Source organism: Podarcis raffonei, chromosome 18 (assembly GCF_027172205.1).
Source record: "Podarcis raffonei isolate rPodRaf1 chromosome 18, rPodRaf1.pri, whole genome shotgun sequence".
Taxonomy (NCBI): domain Eukaryota; kingdom Metazoa; phylum Chordata; class Lepidosauria; order Squamata; family Lacertidae; genus Podarcis; species Podarcis raffonei.
This window is the reverse complement of record NC_070619.1, coordinates 1,291,328-1,301,677: the sequence shown is the minus strand read 5'-3', so window position 1 is coordinate 1,301,677 and position 10,350 is coordinate 1,291,328. Positions and strand designations below refer to the sequence as shown.

General features: G+C 49.7%; 1 long non-coding RNA gene across 1 annotated transcript; it reads left to right on the top strand.

Moving 5' to 3' along the window:
- The first annotated feature begins 3,049 nt into the window (after positions 1–3,049).
- LOC128405762 (uncharacterized) lies at positions 3,050–5,274 on the top strand. The gene is made up of 2 exons (XR_008328350.1): positions 3,050–3,664; positions 4,731–5,274. It is a non-coding gene; the product is annotated as an uncharacterized LOC128405762 (long non-coding RNA).
- The last annotated feature ends 5,076 nt before the right edge of the window (positions 5,275–10,350 follow it).

Below are 10,350 nucleotides of genomic sequence, written 5' to 3'. Positions count from 1 at the left end.
GCCTCTGCTCTCCCCTCTTCAGTCCCCTCCTGGTTCAGGGAGAGGATTGAGAAGCCCCTGGCCCTTCACTCACCTGACCTGCCTCTTCCTTCTCTTCCTCCATCCCACCCTGTGCTCCACCCTCCAGCTTTGAAGCTTCTTCTGCCTGCCTTCCTGGCAAACCACAGTGCCCCACAAACCACTGCCTGCCTCTCCTGAGCCAGACTCCAGCCCCACTTCCCCCTGGGGCACACTTGTTGGCATCCTGCCAGTGTGTGACAGTGCTTCACCATTGCGCTTTGGCTAGGGGTGGAAGGATCTGTCCTTTTCTGTTCCCTTGGTTTCTCATTTTTCCATGTTGAATAATGTGACATGCCCAGGAAACCTGCAACCCTCCAGATAGGTTCCAACTCTGACTCCTGTCACTCTTGAACGTTGGCCACGTTAGCCGGGGCGCAAGAGTCTCACCGCATCTGGAGGCCCAAAGGTTCCCTTTATCGGCTTGATGGAATCATGGCGGGACTGTCAGAAAACTGCCATTTCCCATCCGATAACAGTGAACATCGTGCCCTTGCTTAGATACACTTGCAATATAAATTACTGGGTTTATTATCAACACCTGCAGGCTTTTAGCGGTTTGCAATGAGCAAATAATAAAAAAGCAGTGAAATAGCTCAACACAAGTGGTTCCCCCCACTTCAGCTGAAACTGCAACTTATTCTGGCTTCTCCAGTCTATTATTCAGGCCCTTCATGGCAAGTGCCTTCAGTACTTAGTAGAGCAGCCTTTTGCTGCTATGACCTGCTGCAAACCAGCCCCAAGCACTGGGGTAGCTCAGCCACTAAGAGCATGAGACTCTTCCTCTCAGGGCCATGGGTTCGAGCCCCATGTTGAGCATTCCCGTGTATAAGATGACTTTTTAACCCCGGAAAAGAGGTTAAAAAGTCAGGGGTCGTCTTATACGCCGGGTATGGGTTCACTGGGCAGCTTCCTCCCGGCACGGAGCGGAGTGGGCGGTGAATAAGGAGCGGTGGGTGGCGGGCTCTGCTCCGCGCTGGGAGGAAGCTGCCCAGCGAAGCTGGCTTAGCATTGCTGGGCAGCTTCGCCAGGCGGCTTCCTCCCTGCGCAGAGCCCACTGCCGCTGCCCAGCGTATAAGACTGGGCTTATAAGACAACCCCCCAAATTGGCAGCTGCCAATTTGATAAAAGTAGATAAATAGGTAGCGCTCTGGCAGGAAGGTAAACGATGTTTCTGTGCACTCTGGTGTCCATCACGGTGTCCCGTTGCAACAGAAGCGGTTTAGTCCTGCTGGCCACATGACCCGGAAAACTGTCTGTGGACATTTTTTGTTAGGGATTGTAGGGCAAGACCTGCCAAGAAAAATAAAGAACTTATTTATGTTTGCTACAACAGCGGCAAGAGTCTTGTTAGCACAAGGATGGAAGAATGAGGAAATCCCAACGAAAGAACAGTGGCAAGAAAAACTGATGAGTTATGCAGAATTGGCCGAGTTGACATATAAACTGTGTGACAAGGACCATCGTGATTTCAAGGAAGAATGGGAACTTTTTACAAATCACTTAAAAAGACAACAAAATGATCTGGACTCCTTGGCAGGTTTTGAATAAACATCCACAAATTTATTAGCTGCATATATAATAGATAAGGCAATGATATGTACAATTTTACAATATGCCGAGAACAATATGTGCAAAGAAACCAGAGAGAGGAGCTGAGGGAAGTCCTGGGGGAGAGGGAGAGGGAGGGAGGAGAGGGGAGAAAAAGGGGGGGGATGTAATTGGATATATTGATTGATAATCTGGTTGTTAATATATATATTATTAAACCCCAAGGAACAACCCACGCTCGCTGCCTTCCAGGAGGGACATCTCCAGGAGAAGTAAAGGCTAAGGGTTAAACCCGACACAAATCCAGAGTGCAGTCCCTAAAGAGGTTGGGTGGAGCTTTGTCATAGCTGTCAAGTGTCCCTTATTTGAAGGGACAGTCCCTTATTCCAGGGCCATGCCCCGCCGCTGTCCCTTATTGATGGATGTCCCTTAAAGGATGTCCCTTAAATTTCAAAGGAAGCAGCTCCTCTCCCTCCCTCCCTCCCTCCCTCCCTGCTGGCCAGGGAGGAGGGAGGCTCCAACTGTGTTGCTTGGCTGTGTTGCTCACCCAATAAGAAGTCTAAGAACGACTGGGGGGTGGAGCTTGCATGCCTTGTGTGTGGCTAGTTAATGCAAGCTGGGGAGGGGGGTTTGAATGCTGGACGCCATGTTGTTGCACGTGCTGCTACAAACTTTGCTGTGCAAAGCCAGGCCGGGGAGCCATCTTAAGTTGAGGCTGCACAGGCCTTGTGGTGCATGTGATTCAGATTCTGTTCAGTTGAACCTCTGGTTACAAACTTGGTTGGACAGTGTTCTCGAAGCTACCAGCATGAGTTTGACCAGACTGCAGGAGGACAGGAAGACTGGAGTGCCTGGAACAGGCGAGGCTGCAGGCCCCTTATTTTGGCTGCTGGTCCCTTATTTTCAAGGCTGCTGGTCCCTTATTTTCAAATCTGTAAGTTGACAGCTATGAGCTTTGTACTTCAAATGATTGAGCTAATGTGGAAAAGAGAACAAATGACAAGGCACTTGTTAATTGGAAATAAACCTTGGGGAAATCTAATATCTCATATCAAAACTTCTATATCCCCTCCTTCTGGCAACTCCTGCTGCAGCCAAGCTGGTGCCAAATGTCCTGCTCTGCTTCCTGGCGAGGCCAGGGGTGTGTGTCTTGTTGCCTAGGCAGCCCAGGACACCCCAGGCACCCTGCCCGGGCTTGTGGCCCTTGGGTGCTGCTCATGCAGCAAAAACAAGGCAGGAGGTGGCAGTTCAGAGACTCTTCCAGCCCTGCCTGCAGATGGTGGTGGGTTGAACCTGAAGCCTTCTGAACGCAAGGCTCTAACACCTGAGCGAAGGAAATGCGCAGATTGTTTTGGCACCTAAACTCCACCCTATTTCGTTGTTCCTGTTTTAGGCAAAGGTCTGCAGCCCAGGGACAGACCATCTTTTCATGGAGAAAATCCCAAGTCAATCCCTGGCCTCTCCAGGTAGAATCCATCATGTTTGGAGAGCTATGACTAGCCAGTGAAACAGGACAGAGGCAGAGGGACCAGTGACTTGGCAGAAAGCAGGCCCCTTATTCAAACCATGAGGACTAGAGTGCTGGGTTTTCATAAAGCAACTCCTTGTGAGTAAAGAGCTCCTGAGGGGCAGGGCCTGAGATAAGCTCCCTTGGTGGAGGGATGGCAGGTGGCACTTGTGGGGAAAGCTGTGGGTCATGGCAGCTGAAAGGGGTTCAAATCGAAAGCATCCTTTTCAGCCACTTGGTCTCCATTTGTTGAATATGTTCTGAGGTGAGTCCCAGGGGCCAGGCAGAGAGGGCTTGGGGGCCGCATTGGGGGAGGGAGAGACCCTTGGCTCTCCCCCACTGCTCTCCTGTGCCTCCAGACAGCCCCCTCCCCTGGAGGTGTGATGATGTCATAAAAAGGCAGGTGAGGAAAGGGCCCATTGGCTCCAGCCCCTCCCTTCTCCATCCTCCTGACTGACAGCTGAGGAGCCGAGAGGGGAAGAGGCGCCACCATTTCTCTCTCTCTCTGCTGGGTGACGAATTTGCTGGATGGATCTCGCACTTCCCAGGGTGAGTGGTGTTTCCAAATCCAACGACCAGGGAAGAGCTTTCTGTGTCAGGCCAGTGGCCCATTGAGGCCGGCATCCTGTTCTCACTGTGGCCCAAATGACCCAAACAGGCGGCTCCTGCAAGCAGCACCCAAGGGCAGCAGCGACTCTCCCCTTGTGCCCTTTCCAGCAACTGGCACTCAGAAGCTTTGCTGCCTCCAACTACGGAGGCAAAGGTATAGCCATGATGGATGATGATGATGATGATGATAATAATAATAATAATAATAATTGTTCATACATACATACATACTCCACCCATCTGGCTGCGTTTCCCCAGCCACTTTGGGTGGCTCCCAACAGATTAAAAACAGAATAAAAGAACAGAAGTGAACAGCAAAGAACCTGCACAAGCAACGCTGACACCAAACCCTACATATAGTAAGTAAAATAGAAACATTACCACCCGACCCCACCCCCACCCATCTTTCCCCCTGTTCTTCCTAATGTCTCAACAAATGAAACTGATTTGTAAAAATGTTACTGGGGGGGGGGAGGAAATACGAGAGAGAGACATTGCATGCACTTTTGTAAATCAACAAAAACTTTAATAAATAATAATAAAAACAGAATAAAACATCAAACATTAAAAACTTCCCTAAACAGGGCTGCCTTCAGATGTCTTCTAAAAGTCAGATAGTTGTTTCTTTCCTTGACATCTGATGGGAGGGCATTCCACAGGGCGGGCGCCACCACCAAGAAGGCCCTCTGCCTGGTTCCCTGTAGCTTTGCTTCTCACAGGGAGGGAACCGCCAGAAGGCCCTTGGCTAATAGCCACCAGTAGCCCTCCCTTCAACAAGTTTGCCCAGTTCTCCTTCAAAGCTACCCAAGCTGGTGGCCACCCCTGCCTCCTGCCTCCTGCCAGAGCAAGTTCCATAGGTTAACCCCATGCCAAGTGAAGAAGGACTTGGAATCATAAAGCTGCAGTTGGAAGAGACCACTGAGGGTCATCTAGTCCAACCCCATGTGGTGCAGGTCTTGGGGTACGTTGACCCAGTCACCACGTTCTCCCTTTGTTTCTTTTTCAGCCCAGACATGTGACCTCCCCTGCTGGCTCTTCCACCACCTGCTCCAGCCTCTACCCTACCTTTGAGTTCACCTGGTCCTGTGCCCAGGAGTAGTATTTTGGGAGTTACCTATGGCTCACAGGCACCCTCCGCAATGCTACTGCCAGCCTCCGAATGTCCCATACCACCCGCGAGCACCGTATCCCAGCTACCCTCCAGGACCGTATTTGAAATCTTGCCCGTCCTGCCCCAGGTGCAATGCGTATGGCTACAGAGGCTACCCGCCTGGGCCTGCGTACCCACAGCACAGGGGTGAAGACTGCTTCACCTGCTGCCTGAAAGCTTGTGCTGCCATCTTTTGCTGCTGCTGCGTCATAGACATGGTAACTTACGACTGCAACTGCAACTACGGCTGAGCACCCCAAGACCCTCTCAGTACCCCTGGCATGGATTGCTGCGTAGCCTCTTCTTCCTCCTCTCCGCCTCCTCCACAGCTTCCAAGCACGGTAATAAATGCTGTGCTCTGCGCAGGCAACAGGGACGCAAGTCTGCCGCAGAGATGGCACCATGGTTTCTTTCTTTGTTTTGTTTAAAGCATTTGCTACCAAAGCTCCCAGAGTTTTAGAAAGAATGGTGTGGATCGTGTCCTGCTAAATCTTCTGGGTCTGGAAGCAGCTGTCAGGGCTGGAGTCAAATACAGGCCAGCACGGAAAGCATCAGGCTTTGTTGTCGGTGAAGTTAACTCTTTATTCAAGGAAACAGCATACAACTCAGCAACACTCCCCAGCAGTCCTTGCCCCATGGAGCCGTTGCCAGGAGTGAAGGTCCCTGCTCCCCACCCTCTCTAAGGCTTCTCCTCTCCCAGATGTTTCCAAAGCAGTCTCAAACTGCGCCTGCGCACCTCTGGCCTCTGTTCTGCCTTCCTCATTATTCTGAGCGTTCTTGGAGACCAGGGCACAGGGGAGCTTGTCGCACCAAGAAGGGGAGACTCCCTTGCTTCTTCAGCAGCCTCTTGACCCCTCCCTCCTCTGCGTCAGCCTCAGAGTCTGAACTGCTCCCTGTCGCAGGCTCTTCCTGCTCACTAAACCCTGTTGCTCCTTCAGCATCCAGCATCTTCTCCCAATCCACTCCCTCTGACTTCTCCTGGGTGTCTCACCACCAATTGCCTGGCTCTGAGCCTTCCTCCTTGGGGGGTTCCCACCACTTGTCTGTGTCCAGCCAGCTCCTGACAGCAGCCTTCATTTCTTTCCTGACCCACCTCTTTGTAGAACAGCCTCCAGGTGTCTCTGACTGCAAAGCCCCTCATCTGTTCCCACTACCCCCAGCCAGTAGAGATGGGAGAAATGCAATTCAGTTTGCAGTTCAAGGCAGGCCTCCCAAATCCACACTTCCTGCACCAATGCAAGGACTGAAACGCAGCTCTCCTTTAAAACCCACACTTCTCTGGGTGCTCTTCTGCCCCGTGCTCCTCTGCCTTGGCCAGAGGCTCTTACGCAAAATTACATACATATATATTCCCGCGAGTAACAGTACAAGTTTGGCAGCAAACACAGAGTTCAGGAGCCACAGTTCAGGAATCAGGCAAGACATTTGAGACTGGAGGGAAGTAGCGGAGATGTCCCAACAGTTTCTGCACCCTGCCCGCCAAACTTTGAAAGATGAGGTGTGACACTCTCATTCCTGAGGCTCGCTCGCTTTGAGAGAATGTCAGAATTGCAAGCAAGCGCTCCTCCAGGATGTGCCGGTCTGCTCCCAATTCTTCATCCTACTGTTAGGACCCTGATCAAGCGCAGACTTGATTTGCATGGCTATTTGGCTGCTCACCCCACAGCCTCCCCTCCCCTGAAATGCTCTGTTCTGTCCGGAGGTTGTGGGCAGAACTGTTTCTGTGTGAGGAAAACCCCGCAGAAAAAGAGCTTTTAAGCTTTCCACCTTCCTTGCGTTAAATTTGTGTGATTTCAGCTGGTAGGCTTTCAACTGCGTAAATTTGCATAAAAAGGTAAAAGAAAGGTAAAGGACCCCTGGATGGTTAAGTCCAGTCAAAGGCGACTATGGGGTTGCGGTGCTCATCTCACTTTCAGGCCGAGGGAGCCGGTGTTTGTCTACAGACAGTTTTCTGGGTCATGTGGCCAGTATGGCTAAACTGCTTCTTGCGCAATGGGACACTGTGACGGAAACCAGAGCGCACGGAAACGCCATTTACCTTTCCACCGGAGTGGTACCTATTTATCTACTTGCACTGGCGTGCTTTCAAACTGCTAGGTGGGCAGGAGCAGGGACCGAGCAACGGGAGCTCACCCCATCACGGGGATTAGAACCTCTGACCTTCTGACTGGCAAGCCCAAGAGGCTCAGTGGTTTAGACCATAGCGCCACCTGCGTCCTGTGTTAAACGTGCTTAACATGTGTTATCTGTACAGTATTAATGTAAATAGCATACAAGTAATTTAAGCAGTAATTTAAACACATACTGTATTAATACCATGTATGCTCCAAGTTGTTTTGTTGGCCTTCATCTGTCTCAAGAGACAGCGGACTGTGCCTCCGGGAGTGAAGTCAAACCACTGGAGAACTTAGAAAAATTTGGGTTCCCTTGCCAATAGGAACCCACAAAGCTGTAAATGAATTTAGATTGTTGTAAGGTTATTTCAGTTATATGCAAGGCTATGCCAAAAGTGCTGACATTCTCCTGCGGGTCAACCGTCTGTAAACAATGCCCTTGACAAACCTGCTTCCTAGTGAGTCATGGGGCAGCAGCTTCTCCTTTCTGTGCAAATTCTAGCAGGTGCCGTTGCCATCAAGGACTTGGCAAAAAACAACTTTCCCTTGGACGGAAATAGCCATTCTGAAAATAAGTGCCAGAAGCACACACACCCCACCCCCTCATTCAAAATACAGCATACAGTGGTACCTCGGGTTACATACGCTTCAGGTTACAGACTCTGCTAACCCAGAAATAGTACCTCGGCTTAAGAACTTTGCTTCAGGATGAGAACAGAAATTGTGCTTCGGCGGCAGCGGGAGGCCCCATTAGCTAAAGTGGTGCTTCAGGTTAAGAACAGTATCAGGTTAAGAAGGGACCTCCGGAACGAATTAAGTTCTTAAGCCGAGGTACCACTGTATAGCTATAAACACAAGAAGGTCATACAGCACCGAAATCGTAGCAAGTAATTAGGAATCTGCTCATCTCAGTTTCTCATTTTCTCCAATCTTAAGTTTGATTCTCTGCATTTCTAGTTTTGTTTTAATACAAAAAACAAAAACGAAACCCCCTCATGGACATTCTTCATTCTCATGCCCTTTTCTCCTACCATACATTTACTTGCAATTTCCTCAAAATACTCATTTTTGCAAAGAGATTTCCCCTTATAAGACGCACCTCTGTATGTCCTTCTCGCTAATATTTGTTTCTGTTTTTATCACATGACGCCTTCCTACCTCGTCAAGAAGCCCAAGGGGGTGGACATGGCTTCTCCCTCCCCAGTTTATCTTCACAGCAACCCTAAGAGGGAGTGACTGGCCCAACGTCACCCAGTGAGCTACATGGCCGAGGGGGGATTCGAACCCTGGTCTCCCAGGTCATAGTATGGCACTAACATTATGCTACACTTTGCCATAGACAGTGCCGGATTTACGTACAGTGGTACCTCGGGTTAAGTACTTCATTCATTCCAGAGGTCTGTTCTTAACCTGAAACTGTTCTTAACCTGAAGCACCACTTTAGCTAATGGGGCCTCCTGCTGCCGCTGCGCCGCCAGAGCACGATTTTGTTCTCATCCTGAAGCAAAGTTCTTAACCTGAAGCACTATTTCTGGGTTAGCGGAGTCTGTAACCTGAAGCGCCTGTAACCTGAAGTGTCTGTAACCCGAGGTACCACTGTATAAGCTAAACAAGCTCTAGCTTAGGATCCCACTCTCTTGGGGGCCCCAAAAAATTTAAAGGAAAAAGACTGGGTGTACATCTCCAAAATATAAGATAAAATAATAAAATAACACCTACATGCACCAACCGTGTTTTGTGTTGTGCTGGCTCCTATGATGCAAGTCCTGGGCCCTGCCTGCTCGCCTGCTCCCTAAAATATCCCTGGTTTGCTCCTTTCTATATATAGGGTGCCGACATTCTGCATGAACTGGTTGCAGAGCAACATGTGCAAATGGTTTGAGATACCTATTAGGTCCATAAATTACCATATATCATATATTCAACACAAAAAAAAGTGACAATTTGTTGATGACAAAGGACAGCTGGACATAGGAAGGGCCCCATTACCTTCAGTAGCCGAAGGCCTCATCAAACTGAAATCCAGCCCTGATAGTATATGCTGGGGCTATGCACCCCCACCCCCATATCTGGCCCAAATTCAATTTGGTGGGCAGGGCCAATTTTAATTAGGGTTTTTGAAGCCCTAATTGCAGACCCTCTAACTGTCCCATTTTTACAGGGACTTTGCGGAATTACAGTAGCTGCCCCGGCTTCTGATTCCACCCTGGGATTTCCCGGGATTTCAGCCAAGGGGAACCAAAACAGCGTGGCACCAAAAGGTTCTCTTTTAGCCCGTGCTCTTTCGGTTCTGCACCTTGCTGACTGGCCATTGCCGCCTGCCCCACACGCCAGGAGGGCCACAGCCCCCTGAAACACAGGGCTGCTTGTGGAAGGATGTCACTGTGGCCCTCCTTGTGTGCGCTTGGGGGCAGGCGGTGGCACGTGGCAGAGCGGCAGGGCACCACTAGGGCACAGTGGCAGGCGTGCACACAAGCAAGCCAGTAAGGCTACAGGACAGCAAGTGGCAGTGGTGGTGGTGGGGTTAGGCAGGCTGTGGGAATGTTCAGGGATGCAGGAGAGGATATATTGTTTGATTATAGCCTTTCCAACTTGTGTAAACAAGTTCACAATTTAGCAGAGTAACCCCCCCCCCCTTTTTAAACTCACAGTAGATGTGTTTGCTCACGCTTGCTAAAGCCTCTATAATAACTGTTCTGGTATTTTCCCCTTATTCCCTCATAAAAGATATGACACGACAGAGTTTTCTATAAAAGTATAAAAAGAGTTTACTCACTCACATTCTGTTCACAATCGGATCCCAGAAAGCAGACTTAGCTTAGAAAAGTAACATACACCTGGAAACTATCTCATAAGGAGACAGTCTCTTTATCCTCTCTTGGCTGGAAGAGAGCATCTTTGGCTAAGCAGATGTTGCTTCTTTGACAAAATAGTCATAGAGAGATGGCTGTCCTGCCCTGTGCTTTTGTTGTTACCTGCACAGGTGAGGCCACGCCCACCTCTAGTCACATGCAGAGGAAGTCTGTCCCAGCCCAGAAGGAAACAGGAAGTTTACCTGCTGGCTGGACAAACATTTCCCCTCACGACCTTGACAGACTAGAGAACTGGGCCAAAACAAACAAGATGAACTTTAACAGGGAGAAATGTAAAGTATTGCACTTGGGCAAAAAAAATGAGAGGCACAAATACAAGATGGGTGACACCTGGCTTGAGAGCACTACATGTGAAAAGGATCTAAGAGTCTTGGTTGACCACAAACTAGACATAAGCCAACAGTGTGACGCGGCAGCTAAAAAAGCCAATGCAATTCTGGGCTGCATCAATAGGAGTATAGCATCTAGATCAAGGGAAGTAATAGTGCC